This window comes from Lepus europaeus, chromosome 19, assembly GCF_033115175.1.
Source record: "Lepus europaeus isolate LE1 chromosome 19, mLepTim1.pri, whole genome shotgun sequence".
In the NCBI taxonomy this organism is placed as follows: domain Eukaryota; kingdom Metazoa; phylum Chordata; class Mammalia; order Lagomorpha; family Leporidae; genus Lepus; species Lepus europaeus.
In genome coordinates, this window is record NC_084845.1 from 57,955,669 (window position 1) to 57,972,570 (window position 16,902).

The 16,902-nt window shown below is 35.5% G+C and overlaps 1 long non-coding RNA gene and 1 other non-coding gene across 2 annotated transcripts in view; one reads left to right on the forward strand and one right to left on the reverse strand.

The window, feature by feature from the left end:
- The window catches only part of LOC133748552 (uncharacterized), a 232,065-nt gene extending 215,799 nt beyond the window's left edge, over positions 1-16,266 (forward strand). The window contains exon 4 of the long non-coding RNA XR_009864466.1: positions 16,197-16,266. This is a non-coding gene — a long non-coding RNA (uncharacterized LOC133748552). The remainder of the gene's footprint in view (positions 1-16,196) is intronic.
- Positions 4,969-5,073, reverse strand: LOC133748942 (U6 spliceosomal RNA). Its single transcript, XR_009864539.1, has one exon. It is a non-coding gene; the product is annotated as a U6 spliceosomal RNA (small nuclear RNA).
- Positions 16,267-16,902: the final 636 nt, after the last annotated feature.

The following is a 16,902-nucleotide window of genomic DNA, read 5'->3' on the forward strand; positions in this document are numbered from 1 at the left end:
CAAGCTAAAAAGTTTCTGCAGGGGCAGGAATTTAGCACAGTGGTTGAGAGGCTGCTTGGGAAACCATGTCCCACACTGGAGTGTCTGGATCATGCCCTGGCTCCACTTCTACTTCCAGCTTCTTGCTAATGTATACCTTGGATAGCAGTGGGTGCCTGCCCAGATGTTTGGGTTCCTGCCATCCATGTAGGAGACCCATATTGAGTTCTGACTTCAGCCTGGCCCAGCCCCAGCTGTTACGGGCATTGGACAGTGAACTAGCAGATACAAGATTCATTCATTCATTCATTCTCACTCTCTTTCTCTTTCTCTCTCTCCTGTCTTTCAATTAAGGAAATGTTTTAAATTAAATATTTTAAGTATTTTAAAAGTTTCTGCATGGCAAAGGAAATAATAAATGAAAAGGCTATCTATGGAATGAGAGAAAATATTTGCAAACCATATATGAAAGGAAGCCATGTCATCAATTTCCTCAAGAAAGAGCCAACATCACATTAATAGCAGCCTATTATCTTAATCTCTATAATGACTTTGGGTAAGCAAATTGTATTTGCTGTTTCTCTTAAAGAATTTGCCGACTGTTTTCCACTTAAAGCTTTGTTTCTATGAAAACAATCATCCCTACTGAATTGAAATACCTTTGTACTCCAGAAAGAACTCATAATTTCTCAGTATTTTTATTAATAGAAATCATTCAAAATTCTAGTTTTAAAAAGCAGTTGGGCAAACAGGTGATACAACAGTAAGAATATTGATCTAGGAGATAGGAGACCCAAATTTTAATCTTGATTCTGTTATTAACTATCTATGTGAACCTCAATAAATCATTTCACACCTTTAAATCTCAGTTGCTTCCTCTTTAAATTTGAGGGTCTTAAATTAGGTGATCTGATCTCTAGTGTGTATGACTCTTTAAGGAAAACAGGAAGTTCTTCTTTGAAATTATGTGGACTTATTTATCTAATAGGAAAAAAAATTAATTTTGTGGCTATCCAGATCTAACATCTGTTAACTTGGAAGTGAGCAGCAAATAAACTCTTGCAGTTCTCTGCTCTGCAATCCATTCCTCTATGTTAGAGAGAGATGGAAGAGTCAGAGAATATACTTACTGTTCACTGAGGATTTTTGGCAAATCAGGAACTTTGAATTGCTGTAACATTGCAGGCTACTATGTCCTGTTTGCTAGTCTGGAAATTCACAGCTGACTTACAGATTTATAAAGCATTTGCACTCTCCATTCTTTATCAATCACTGACAAACTCATTGTTTTATAATGTACTTCTCTGCAAGCTGTTTGGGACTCATTGCCTGCATTGCTTTATAATCTATAAATATTTAATTCTTTAATAAACTGCTTATCTGTAATATAAAATGACTGATGTTATTCTCTCACCCCTGTTTTAATAGTGCTACTATTTGCAAAACAATCCTAATTTTTTTTCTAAACAGCAATATGTTTCATAAATGTTTCACTTTCCTTTTCCTGAGCAGCAATTTATTCTGGGAGGTTGGTAGAATGACAGGCATGAAAACAGAACCTTGCCCCTAGGAGTTCAATATAACTCTTCTTCATCCTCATCCTTTCCAAGCTGCAAATCACCTAGCCTTTCTTATCTATAATATGAACATAAAAATATACAGTTTATGTAAACATAATGTGAACATAAAAATAATACAGTTTATGTAAACACCTGGCATATAATAGGCCATCAGATATACTATTTCCCTGTCTAAATGTTCCACTCTGTTTGAAAAAGAACATCAAGACAAAATCAAAATGAGTGCATGTTCTTAAGTGAAAGATGATTTTTATGTAAATATAACATATAATTTAATGTTTATATAATAATAGTGATGAGTTATTTTAAACAATAAGCACTTCAAATTGAGGAACCTTGTGTAACTTCAGCATACATTTGTGAGGAAACTCATTAGGATCTCCTCTAAACTAGGTAGATTTTTGGTACAGAAATGTACAGGCCAGTCTTTTATCCTTGCCTTAAAAATCTATATGATCAATCTAAGTGAGCTAATTTGCTTATTTGGGTCAAATTATTCCAGACTCATGATCCCTGTGCTTGCCCTATTTTATATGAAACTTTTCCTTATTTGACAGGTTTGATTCCATCTCTTTTGTTCAACATTCACATCACAAATGTGTTTCCATTTTATTCTTCTGAAAGCAAAATTTCCTAATATGCTTTTAGTATAACTTGCTACTCTTTTTAAACAGTAAATTTTAACTGAGTTAGGCATAATCAAAGGTTTTCCTAATGAATTCTATTTTACCGATTGTACTGTCTCATTTATTTCTGAAACAAAAAATTTCCTCTACTTATCTCTGGTCTGACTTGATCTTTAATATTTGGCAAGTCATTGTCTCATATATCTAATGATTTACTTTATATATAAAGTTGTATTGAAATGTAAAGTTCAATGAAAACACATAATTTGTATTACAGTAGTAATATCAGTACTGTTGGCTGAGGTCTTAGTACATACTACATGTTGCTTTAGAATTTGTACTTGTTTTAATGTAAGCTGATTTTGTAGTGTCAGAATCCATAATTCACAGATCAGGAAAATGAATCACATACAGATTAGATAGCTGGCTCAAACTCACTTAGATAGCAGGTAAATAAACTGGAGATTTCAATGCAGATCTTACTGATTCCCAAGCCTGTGCTTTGCCTCATCACTGTTAGAGAAGCTCAGCCCAAAGTGTATTCTTTTTATTTTATAAAATGGTAGGCATGGCTTCTTTCTCCATTTTAAAAGTACCATTATTACCTGGAAAAAAATTAGTATCAGTGCATGTTCCTGTGATGGCTTTCTTTGAAAAAAAAAATTGTATATGAAAAATGCTTTGTACATTGTAAAGTCCTACACAAATGTAAGCTATAATTGTAATAATGATATTTAGTTTAAAGCACTTTTATTATAACCCTGTTAGTAGTTATGGCATTTTTTAAAATCACAAATACAGGTATATCTTGCTCTGTATTATTAAAGGCCTTCTAAAACATTGTAACTAATTTTTAAAAATTCTGAAAATAATACTCTTTTCAATGCATAAAGGAGCTCATTAATTCTGGGTGAAGACTATAGCATACTTAAGAATTAGTTTGTAATGTGACTAACTCCCTGATTATCTGTTTTGAATCTTAAAGTTTTTTAGTATTAAAGTTTTTAAAGGAGTGCATTCTTAAATAATATTGTTTGACACCTATAATCACCTGAAATATTATTCAAAAGATATCAAGGGAAAGCTACTAACTTGCTTTGGAAGCCAGAAACCAACATAATTAGAGTTAAACTCTACAGAATCTCTAGGTCTTTGTTCATCCAAAGCCTGTACTTTTTCCCCTTTACATTGGTGCCCACTAAAATATGGACAATCAGACATATTTAACTAGAACAGAAATGCAGTTGTTCATCTAGAAAACATTTCATATGTTTCCTTTGCATGGAACATAAATATTACACAATACTCAAATTTGAAAGATATCAGGAAAGTACGTACATGATGGTTCTTTTTTTTTTTTTTTTTTTTTTACAGGCAGAGTAGACAGTGAGAGAGAGAGAGAGAAAGGTCTTCCTTTACCGTTGGTTCACCCTCCAATGGCCGCGCTAATCCGAAGCCAGGAGCCAAGTGCTCCTCCTGGTCTCCCATGCGGGTGCAGGGCCCAACCACTTGGGCCATCCTCCACTGCACTCCTGGGCCACAGCAGAGAGCTGGACTGGAAGAGGGGCAACCGGAACAGAATCCGGCACCCCGACCGGGACTAGAACCCGGTGTGCCGGCGCCGCAAGGCGGAGGATTAGCCTAGTGAGCCGTAGTGCTGGCCCATGATGGTTCTTTACTTCTCAATCATTTTCAGATAAAATAACAACCAATTTGTCCATTAAAATAGTAATTTTAGATATTTTATACAAAGATAAGTGGAAATTTTTAAATCTTCTTTGGTAACTAATGCTTAATATAGAATATCCTTCACTTCACAGAATTGAACTCCTTATATTGTGTTCTTTAAGCATATTAACCATTTATTTCACCTTCTGGAAAACAATATTTCTGTTTCTTGTGAATTTATGAAATACTTATATCATGTATATATCAATATGAACACATATAGATGAACACATGAACATTGTAATAATTAGCTGATAATTAGCTAAAAACTGTTAATCCCTCACACTGGACATTTGCTTGTAGTGTCTTCTATGAGTTTCCTGACTATAGATACAGCACTAATTAATGACAGTATAATGTCAATAGGGGCCTGAATGTGAGTAGAAACATGGTAGAAAGCATCTGGGTTGGCATAAAAATAGGGAAGAGTAGGAATTGCTTAGGGTGGATATTCTACAACTTGTGTGGTCAAGTAAGTAATACAGTTAATCCTCTGTGTCCATGGGTACTTCATCCATAGATTCAACCAGCCACAGATCAAAAATATTTCAGAAAAGTAATTGCAGCTATAGTGAGTTTGTATTGATTTTTTTCTTGTGAGTATTCCCTAAACAATATAGTGTAACAGTAATTCACATAGCATTTTTGTTGTCTTCAGTATTATGTGTAATCTAGAGATAATTTGAAGTAAGAGGGACTTGAACATTGCAGATATGCTGTTCACGAGTGTTCTCTAACCAATTCCCTATGGATACCAAGGGATAAATGTATGTGAGGGTATTTCATAAAACTCATGGGAAGTGTGTATATAATGAGAAGGAAGGAAGGAAGGAAAGGAGGGAGGGAGGGAGGGAGAGAGAGAGAAAGAAAGAAATAAATACATGTTCAAAGTCTTATTTTAATAAAAATTTACTGCATACTTTTAATTTCCCTTGCTAATAATCTCAGTAGATGGAAGAAATGAGAGGAAAACTAATTATCAGATCTATTACTGATCAACATATCAGAGTTTCTCACACAGGTAGAAAACATTAGAATAGTCACTTAATTTTTTTTTAAATATGGAACGCTTCACAAATTTGTGTCATCCTTGTGCAAGGGCCATGCTAATCTTCTCTGTATCATTGCAATTTTAGTATATGTGCTGCTGAAGCAAGCACTAGTCACTTAATTTTAAAGCTAAATAGCTAGACTGGTGAATATTGGACATAATAAGACATATATCCTATAGCTACCTATATAATAACTTGGCCCCTAGCCACACATGGCTACTTAAATTTAAATAAAATTAAAGGTTCATTTTTCAGTTGTATTAGCTACTGGCTACCCATTTGGACATCATGTTTCAGTCACTGAAGGAAGTTGTTTTGGACACTGTTACCATAGATTTAACAAAGGCAGATTTTTAAAACATTCAGATAGAGGGTAAATATAACTTCATAGACATAATCTCTCAATTTTTTATTTGTGTATCTTATTTTTTTTTCAAAGGCAGAAGCCAGGGGTAGAGGGGTGGTGGAGAAACCACCTATCCACTGGTTTATTCCTCAAATGCCTACATTGCTGAAAGTGGATCAGGCTGAAGCCAGGATCTAAGAACTCAATCTACATTTACTACATGGGTGGCAGGGACTCAACTACTTCACCCATCACCTGCTGCTTCCCAAGTTATGCCTTTTAGAAAGCTGGAATTAGAAGTGGAGCTGGGACTCAAACCCAGGCACTCTAACTGGCATTTGCATGTCCCAAGTGACATCTAAATTGCTGTGCCAAATTCCTAACTTTGGACATAACCTTTGAAAAGGATGATAGCTTAAGAAAAAGGACAATCCTGCAAAATAACACTCAGAATGCACCTATACCTATCACATTGCATTGCAGCTGGCTGATTGCATATATTGCAAACCAGCCTTAGAACAAGAGTGTGCTGTCTATTTCTGGCACAAAATTGACATATAGGACCTTATCAATTGGTAAATAAAATAAAGAATGGTTAGGAAAGAAAAGAGAGGGAAATGTAAAAAAGAACAATAAGATACCATAGGGGGTCTATCTGATTAAATATGGGTAATAAATGATTGTATATAAAAGATGTAAGATCATGTTTAAGTGGAAGAATTTAGAGTTGCTTCTAGAAAAAAAAGTAAGAGACTTGCTGCAGAATTTTGGTGTGCTGATAAAAAATTGCTGAAAGAGAGATGCATGGTGAAAGGAAGGCAGAAAATTAGAAAAAAGAATTGTTTTTCAAAAACTTTCCTTCTGTCATCTCTGTCAAAGAGAATGACTTTCATATAAAGAGGGACAAAACCTTCAGATAAGAAAGGATTGAGGGTATTGTAGCACATGTTTGGGCAAAGAAATTAAAAGAGAACAACTAATTACTGTGATTCAAGTAATCTATCGCAGATATATTACTTTCCAATTTACTATGAAAATTTAATTTGGGTATGAGGAACTACATCTGCAGTTGACCTTAAGGAGTTACAGATGTTTCTAAGAAAATGTATAGATTAGAAGACATGCCAAAAGCTTAAATAAAAGGAAAAATCATTCCATATTTTCAAAAATATTATTTTAATTTTAAAGTCAATCATTTAAATGCTACTTCTCTGTTTGGTAACAGGAATTTTGACCATATGAATAAATACACGTTCACAAAGATGAAAATCCTTTTCTTTTTGATGGATTTATTTCAGAGGGATCTTACAATAAAATATATCTTAGAGTTTCATTTGTCTTAGCCAGAATAAGAGACACAGAAACTGAGCAAAAATCTGTTGGAAGCTGAGTAGAGCATTCAGGAGTCTCGGTGATGAAATGACAGAAACTGGAGGTCAGGGTCTGTCAAGGAAATAGAGCCAAATACAATTAAGCTGCCCAAAGACTGTAATCTGTCTTCTCATCAGTTCATGTTTTTATTGGATTGAGGTGATTTGCCATTGTTCTGTGCTGCTCCCTCTCAGAAGGTAGTGTACCATTTCATCAAAGGAAGACATCACCTTCCAGAGCCTTTAAAATTTTTCTCACACAGGAGCCAGTGTTTTGATGCAGTGGGTTAAGTGGCTATCATATGGTCATTGGTTAGAGACCTCATGGTTTCACTTCTGATCCAGCTCATAACTAATGCACCTGGGAAACCAGAGTATGATGGCCGCAGTATTTGTGCCCCTGCTACCCAAGTGGGAAACCCAGATAAAGTTCCAGGTTCCCAGCCCTGGCCATTGTGGCCATTTAGGGAGTGAGCCAGCAGATGGAAGATCTCTCTCTCACTTGCTCACTATATATCCCTATCTCTCTCTAAATCTGCCTTTCAAATAAAATAAAAGAATCTTTTAAGACTATTTTCACATACAATATTTTGCTATCTTTCAACACTTCCCATGAATATCATGAAACAAGATCAAACGAGGGAGAAAAGAGCAGGGAGTAGACTCACAGTGAGCTAGATTTCAGGGTTAATAGATATGGCTCTTTAAATGTTCCAAAATAACATTTTGGAGAGCAAAAGAACTGCAACTTACAAAAAATATTAAATGCATATTCTTGAACTGAAAAATATAGTAACTGAAATTAAGACACCTGTTAAGTTTAACTACAGACTGGAAACAGATGAGGAGAGATTTGTATTGTATGATAGAATTTTTCTTTTTATTTTCTCTTTATTTTTTTTGAAAGATTTATTTATTTATTTGAAAGGTAGAGTTACAGAGAGACAGAAAGTGCTATCTATCCACTGGTTCACTCCCCAGATAGCCACAGTGGCCGGAGCTAGACTGGTCTGAAGCCAGCAGCCAGGAGCTTCTAGGTCTCCCAAGTACTTGGACCATCTTTTGCTGTTTTCCCAGGTACATTAGCAGGGAGCTGGATTGGAAGTGGAGCAACAGGAACTCAAATCTCACATTGTATGCCAGAACCACAGGCAGCAGCTTTACCCACTACACCACAGTGCCAGCCCCTGTATAATAGATTTTTAAAAATTCAAGCCAAAGCATGAAGAGATAAAAGAATGGAAGATGAACAGCAAGAAATACATAGGAAATGTTTAAGATATGTATGTGCATATGTATATGTGTAATTGGAAGTTCTACAAGAAGAGTGATTTCAGTAGAAGTGATTTTCGAATTGATAATGACTAAAAATTTGCAAAAGGAAGAAAAGATATCAAGCCATCAATATCCCAAGGATAAATATAATGAAAAACACACGTAGACACATTATTAAAACTGCTGAAGATGAAGGAAGACAGTCTTCAGTGAAGACAGTATATTAAATAGATAGCTTCAAAGAAGTAATGATAGGACTGACAGCAGACTTCTCAACAGGAATGCTGGAACCCAAAAGACAATGGAATGACATTTATTTTAAAATGCTAAAATGAAGTAACTGCTAATCTACAATTCTGAACTCAGAATATCTTTCAAAACAAAAGATAAATTAACTTTGAAGATAAACAAAAACTCAGTGAACTTATTAGCATCCCTGACCTAACTGAAATGCCAAAGGTAGTTCTTTAGGTAGAAGGAAAGTGATCCCAGCAGGAAATGTGAAAATGGAGGAAGGAACAAATGCGTGTGGTGTATATATGTGGGTGCTTCTGAAACAATCTTAACTTCACAATGAAAAATGAAGACATCTTTTGAATTTTAAAATACGTAGGCAATAAAATGCATATCAACAATAACAGAAAAAGTAGGAAGTAAACAAAATGACATGAGTCTAAAGTTCTGCTACTGTCTGGAAAGTGGTCTGAGTAGTAATTTATAATCTGTAGTAAGTCAGAGATGCATGATACAATATCTTGTGTAACAATAATAAAATAATGTATGACTTTCGAGATAATAGATAAAAATAAAATGAAAAACTGATTAATCTTAGAAAATGCAAAAAAGTAATGAAAGAACAAATAGAAAAAATAGGAAACAGATAATGATGTATATAATTTAAAATATATTTATAATTACATTAAATATAAATTTATTCAGTTTTCCATTTAAAAGAAGTGTCAACATGAATAAAAGATAAAACCCAGGTAAGAAATAAAATACAGAAAAGTTTAAAGAAACAAGATAAAAAATAATCTAGTTATACTATCTATATAATTAAGATAACTACATTAACATTAGACAAAGTAGGCTGGCGCCGTGGTTCACCTGGCTACTCCTCTGCCTGTGGCACTGGCACCCTGGGTTCTAGTCCCAGTTGGGGTGCCGGATTCTGTCCTGGTAGCTCTTCTTCCAGTCCAGCTCTCTGCTGTGGCCTGGGAAGGCAGTGGAGGATGGCCCAAGTGCTTGGCCCTGCACCCGCATGGGAGACCAGGAGAAGCACCTGGTTCCTGGCTTTGGATTGGCGCAGCATGCCAGCCGCAGAGCACCGGCAGTAGCAGCCATTTGTGGGGTGAACCAACAGAAAAGGAAGACCTTTCTTTCTGTCTAACTCTGCCTGTCCAAAAAAAAATTAGACAAAGTGGACTTTAAGGTAAGAGATAAAGCTGTATATGGCATAATTACTTAAATGCTGACTCGGCAGAATGACATGTTCATTTTTAATTTTATACGCCCTCCTTAATATGTCCACAAATATTAAAAGCATAAATTGATAAAAACTGAAAAAAAGGCACAAATCTACATTGTGTTGTAAGACTTTAACACACCTCTCCTGGCAATCAGTGAAACAAGTATACAGCAAAGAAAAGAAAATCACTAAGAATATATGTGAACTGAACAGCATAGTTATCAGACATAACTTAGTTATATGTATAACACTATGTCTAACACTAACAGGATACATTTGTTTGAAGAGGACATTAGTCAAATTGACCATAAAACAAGTCTCATAAACAAAGACTAAATTCATTCAAAGTGGTTGTTACAACTTAAATCTAGAAAGCACTAACAAAACTTAGAAATCAGTAGTAATAGACAACTGAAATTGTGTAAATCTTTAAAGATTTCAAATTTAAGCCCTACAGTTCTAAATAAGACCAAAGATGAAATGATATAGATTAGAAAGTATTTTCAATCAAATAATAATAAAAATATGAAATGAACATTTGGGGATTTAGTCCAAATCTGTACGTAGAGGAACATGTATAGCCTTTAAATGTGTTTTTAGAAAATAAAAGTGACTGAGAATCAGTGATACAAATACTTTATTAAGAAATTAGAATATAGAGGCTGGTGCTGTAGTGTAAGTTAAGCCTCTACCTTCGGCACCGACATCCCATATGGGTGCCGGTTCAAATCCCAGCTGCTCCAATTTTGATCCACCTCCCTGCTATTGGCCTGGGAAAACAGTGGAAGAAGGGGCCCGAGGACTTGGGAGACCCAGAAGAGGATCCTGGCTCCTGTCTTCAGATCTGCCCAGCTCCAGCCATTGTGGACATTTGGGAGTGAACCTGCAGATGGAAGACCTCTCTCGGTCTCTCCCTCTCTTTGTCTGTAACTCTGTCTCTCAAATAAATAAGTAAATCTTAAAAAAAAAAAAAGAAATTAGAATACAACAGAAAATGAAGCCTAAAGAAAGCAGACAGAAGAAAATAATCAGAAAAGAAACTAACTAGATAGAAAAATATGTAAACAAGAAAATCAGCAGCAGAATAGTAGTGCATTCTCACATGCAGAGGAATTTTGAAAAGATTTCTATAAAACAAGTCTTGAATTGAAATTATGTAGAATATATTTTCTAAATACAGTGGTACTAAGTTGGAAATGCATACTAATAAGATACCTAGAAAACATCAAATATTTAGAAGTGTGTTAATTTCATACACTTCTAAATAACACATGTCAAAGAAATGACGAGAAATTTTTCTTTAAATATAAATTATAATGAATGCACATCCTATGAAAATGCAATGAAACTAACACAATACTTAGAAAGGAAACATAGCTTTATACACCAATATTTGAAGAAAGATGTAAAATTATCTTAAATGAGTCTAGAGAAAGAAGCAGATTAAACCCAAATAAATAGGAGAAAGGAAATTATAAAATGAAGAATAAAAATCAAAGAAAATCAATAGCCACAAGGTGATTTTTAAAAGATTGCTGAAGAAAAAGAGAAAACATGGGGCTGGCGCTGTGGCATATAGTGGGGCCAGCATCCCATGTGGATGCTGGTTTGAGTCCCATTTGCTCCACTTCCAATCCAGCTCCCTGCTGATATCCCTGGGAAGGTATCAGCGGATGGCCCACGTCCTTGGACCCCTGCATCCACGTGGAAGACTCAGAGGAGGCTCTGGACATCTGGTTTTGGATCAGCCTATCTCCAGCCATTGCAGCCATTATGGAGTGAACCAGTGGATGCAAGAGCTCTCTCCCTGTCTCTCCTCTATGTAATTAGTCCTTTCAAATAAATAAATAAATCTAAAGAGAGAGAAGGAGATAGAGAAAGAAAACACAGATCACCATTAACATAAATGAAAGAAAATATCACTGAATATGACAGACAATATAAAGGGTAAAATGATGTTATAACAACTTAATTCCTAATGATTTGGTGACTAAAATGAAATTTACTTTTTTTTTTTTTTGAAAAACACAACTTACTAAATTTGCCACAAAAAGTTAAAACTAATCCTAAGATTGTTTTTTAAGGGTTGGTCTGCCTATAAAGAAATCCCCAGACCTCATAACTTCACTGGTGATTTCTATCTAACATTTAATGACAAAGTAAACAGTCTTACACAAACTTTTTCGGAGTATAGAGGAGTGTGGGTTACTCTGCAACTTATTCTGTGAAGCCTACAAGACCTTGTTAACCATACCAAAGTTCTTCTAAGAAAACAATGTTATAAACCAGTTCTCATCTGCAATTCAAAAATCCTAAAATAATAGCAAGTCAAATATTGTAAATTTTTTAAAAGATTAAAATACATCATGATTAAGTGAGGCTTGTCCCAGAATTACAAGACTGATTTAATTTATGAAAATCATTGTAATTTACTATGCTAACAATTTTAAGCTGCTATTTGTTTCAGCAGAGGCAGAAAAGACTTTTGAGAAGAACTTTGTAAATATTTTTGACTTTTTAGCAAAGTAGGAATAGACGGAAACCTGTTCCAGATAACAAAGGACATATTTTTAGTAGTAGAATTATTTTTCCTCTGAGGTCATGAACAAGGCAAGGATATTCACTCACACCACTCAACATTTCTATTTAACATTGTAGTTGATTTTGTCACCATTGAAATAAAGCAAGTTAAAGAAAAAGAAATAGTATGACTACTGGTAATGAGGAGATTTAAACTTTCTATCCAGAGATAAATTTATTGTGTTTGCAGAAAATTCTGATGAATTTTTAAAACTACTGTTTGTGTAGAAATATAGAGAAAATATATTAACATCTTAATGTGTTAAAATCTGGCATAGTAATACTGGAAGAAGGAACAAGTAATAAGGAATAGTATTTACTATTTGGGGGTAGGGTTAGTAACTCATGACTTAGAAGAAGGGAAGGATGGAGACTTTCCTTTTTCCATTGCATAAACTACTGCTATTTAAACACAGTGTATTATCTATTTAAAAATACATTTTAATTTTTAAAAAAGACTGAATAGTCACTGCTTCATCAGTAGGATTAAATACTGAGCATTTTTAAGTTCCCAAAACCCTCCACACCAACCATAATATTACTCTTCTCAGACTATAGAAGTCAAGCAATACAATGATTTCAGAATTATACATTCATTTTTAAAAGAAACCTTCCATGGGTCGATGCATTATATTATGCATTGACTTAAGCTGTAATTTGACTTCTGATTACAGATCAGTCTCTTTACCCTAGCTATTTATTGCTTCCTCGCTAAACATTTTACCTGCATAGCAATTAAAAGTGACACTAAAATACTGAATATTTCCTTTTCCTTATTTCTCTGAAATATTAACCAACACAATGAAATAATAAAAATAGCATTACTGAAATATATTTACTTAATACTTATTATACATATGCTATGCTAGATTCTTTACATGTATTATTTAAAAATTTAATAAGCATGATTCTGGCAACAAAGATGGAAAGGATGAGGTTAAAGGCCTGACTAACTCAGATTAAATAGACATTCTCCACATAATTATCAATTCGTTGTATTTTGTAGTTTGATACACTGTAACAGTAGTTGAAAATTATATGACATTTGAAAAATATGTATGTATGTGTGTTTTAAGAGACTCATAAATGAAATTTTAGAGATGGATGATGAACTTCAGAATTTAGAACATACATAGAATTACAGTATGAAAGACCAGTTCCAGGTCAACATTATGTCATCAAGTCCAAATCTATACAGATATATACATCAGATCAAAACTGTCCTTAGGTATCTAAACAGAAATATTAAATTATTTTAACCTCAACTGTGACAGTAATTTGAACTACGTCCACCTGACCAAGAGGAAATAACAAAATCAGTTTTTTCTGATCCTTTGAGGCCATAATACTACTAGTCCAAATATTTTATCGCTTTTGAATCTAACCAATAGGTTCATTCACTGTCAGTTTCTATTCACTATAAATATACACTAATTCACACTTGTAATTCAACATTCTGAAAATTCCAAACAACTACAGTAATCATTAACCTGAAAATTAAATGCCATAAATATTATCAGGCCTCCTTTATCAACACCCAAATGATTCCAAATGCTCTTCAGCAATGTATGACAGCATCAAGAATTCCCTCTTTCACAAATACCTGGACCAGGAAGCATTCTACTCATCCCCAAATTAGGAGCAGTTGTGCTTTGGCTTCTGAGCTGTAGATAGCTGGGGGAACAGGCACCAAGGAGCCGCTGCTTTCCTCAGCCTCAGACCTAGAAGGGCCTCATCTTGGCAAACCCTTGAGAGCTCCCTGCATCAGGAGCCCACATCTGAGACTAATGAAACCAAGATGGTTTCTATAAACCTCCTGTGCTACAAAATGCCATGCAGTGGCTCAGAATGTACTCCTCTTCATGTTTTCTCTTCTCCCCCTCCCTTCCATATCCGTGCCCTTGTTTAGTTCCAGTTTCCATTAGAAATTCTATTTGGGCAGCAAATTTCACAGATTGTATCCATCTCAATGCTGCCATGCAAAGAAAATTCATCTCTCTGGCTCTTCATTTAAAATAAGGAAAAAATTGAAATAGCAAAATGCAGTAGTTGCTTTGAGCTATTTCCTAATGAACGTGTTTGTCCCATGAGCTGTAGTGAGGAGCATCTCCTCAGTGAGAATTCTTTATGCATATTAATATTATGCATGTTTTCCATGTGACTCTTTCTGACTTGCTCTCACCCCATCCTTTGAATTCATTTAAATAAAAATAATTTATATGGACATTCCTTCAGTCAGGATTTTCTCTCCCCCTTTCTTAAAGACATCCATAATATTTCGTTGATGCTGTGCGTCCAAACCAAGTCATTATGCTTTTGCATATCATTAAGGCTTTATAAAGAACAACAGCGACATCTGCATGTGCCGCAGCGCCAAGGAGATAGGAAAATACCGAAAACAAAACTCCGTATTGGCTTGGAAGCTGTCTGGCTCTCTGTCTCCCCAGCAGCCCCTGCCACCACTATGGATAGGAGTAATTGTACAGTGTAATCACATCATGCCTAATCTGAATATTCATAGCAGAGACAAAGCTTTGGAGGATAAGGGAGGAGTGGGGATAATTTAAATATAAAGCAGCATCTCATTTCCAAATCAAGTTGTGCCAGTTAAACTATACACCAAGATTCAATATTAAACCAACATTGTTTTACAGTTTGGAAATTGGAAGTGAAGAAGATGGAGGACAGTGGCCTCAATGAAGAAAGGAGTGACATTATATTCTCATTCTTGACTAGGGAAAAACAAAACAACAACAGTGACAGAATAAAAATAGTTAAAAGTAATATTTGAAGAGTCACCAACAGTGGCTAACCAGCTGCTGTTTTACCAAGAATGAAATAGCCTATTGAGGAAGCTTTAAAAGCCCCCAATTAATATGTTGTGCATGTATAAGATCCACAAAGAACTCACTGTATTCCTTCTCCCCCCCACCCAGATTCCCCCAATACTCACACGTTCCCTAACCACCACCTTTCTTTCCTGTCGGGTGCAGGAGAAAAAAGATCAGAGCTACAAAATAATTGACTGATCGCCTCAAAAGTGACAACATCGCTCTTCAAAAAGAAAGGACAAAACAAACACATACAAAAAAGTGACTGTTCATTAATGAAGGGATAAATTACCGATGGTTTCTTCATTCTCTTTAGTTCATTACCCCCCCCAAAGAAACAAATATAATCCACATGTTAATATTTCTTATCTTCGTTTTCCTTGTTTGTAATATGATGCTCTTTATTATTTTTTTAAAGTGTTGATATTTGTAGAAGCCTCTGCCACTGCATTCCCCAAAGAGCTACTAGTTTCAACCCACTGGAGTTTATATTCCTTTAATTGTCTAGTGCAGGAACATTTCTGCTGTTTTTTAAAATATACCGCTCTGCAGGAATTAGAAGAATCCAAGGTTGTATCCAACTTCAAAGGTTTCCAAGTCATAATGATTTTAGCAAAAGTAGAAGACACATCATGGAACACGTCCCTGTTTGAAGATAAGCATCATAGGGACCTTTTTTTCTTCCCTTTCTCCCCAACTTTGTACTTCTCTTGGCTCTGAATGCCCCTCGCTAACACAGTTTAATGATATGCAAATGAAATATGCATAAAACCATTCTACTGTATGATGATTAAACACTGGAGACATTAACAGCGGAGGCTTCACTCTTTGTAATAATCCTTCCCGACCATCCACTGTGATTGCGGAGTTATGGAAACCCATAGCAGTTGGCAGAGAGTGGAAAGAGAGAAGGAAGGAAGGAAAGACGCAGGGACACATCACCCATCTCGGTGCTTCTCCCACTCCAGGAGAGGTTCCCCCCCATTTGCACTGCATTCCTATTGCTGTCTTTTGTAATCCATCCATGCAGTCGCACCACAGCGATTAACGGAAAAAAACCTCTTTTCTCTTAATGTTTCAAAGCTCATTAGCCAAACGATTATTCCTCATTAACAGCGAAAGCTCATTCATTAAAAGGAAGAATATGCCCAAAAGATGCCAGCGCGGTTAATCCTGAGTCCTGTAACTGGGCTGTAAATCCCACACTACTTGTATATTCCATGCGAAAGGGACACGCGCCAATCCACATTAAAAAAAAAAAAAGAAAACAGTTTGTGTGTTTTGTAATATCCACAAGAGCAGCAATTAATATTCCCATTGAATGACTTTATTTTTTTTTTGTCTCTCCCTTTTGTTTCCAGTTCCTGCCCCTGGCTCCACGCCCGGTGCCAACAGAACACCTTTCAGGATCCACAGCAACGCAGACAACGTAAGTACCAGCCGTCTCCTGAAACCCTTTTGTAGATTTAAAAAAAAAAAAACAAAACAAAAAAAACACACAACAACCACCACCACCTAAGACATAGAAACGAGCCTCTTTCCCCTTCTCCCCTGCATTGTGCCACCAGGGTTTCCTCAAGTAGCCCCTTCCAAATCCCTCTGCCTTCAAGTTTGTGCATGTCTGCGTGGCATCCCTCCTCCTCCTTCACTCCCATAGTGGATCTTGTAAAAGGGCTTCAGATCGGCCCCATTCATCTCCCTGGTGATAGCAGTGAATGTAGATAAATCTCTGGCTGCCTGCTTGCTGCTGGAGTATGATTTTTATTTTGTCTTCTGTATATACCTGAGTCCAAAAGTGGAATGTATGCAGACACATACATGCACATACACACATTCCTCCTCTCTCTGCCCTCTTCTCCTTTTTCTTACACATGCATACCTCCCACATAGGTGTGTATACGCATAAACATAGACACCTATATACATACCCACACCTGTAACACAAACATAGACACATATCTAAGCATCTAATTTGTCTGAAAATATGTGTATTTATATACACAGTCTTACATGTGTGTCTCTATGCCATCGATAGATGCCTATCTTTTCCTTTACACCCATCTATAT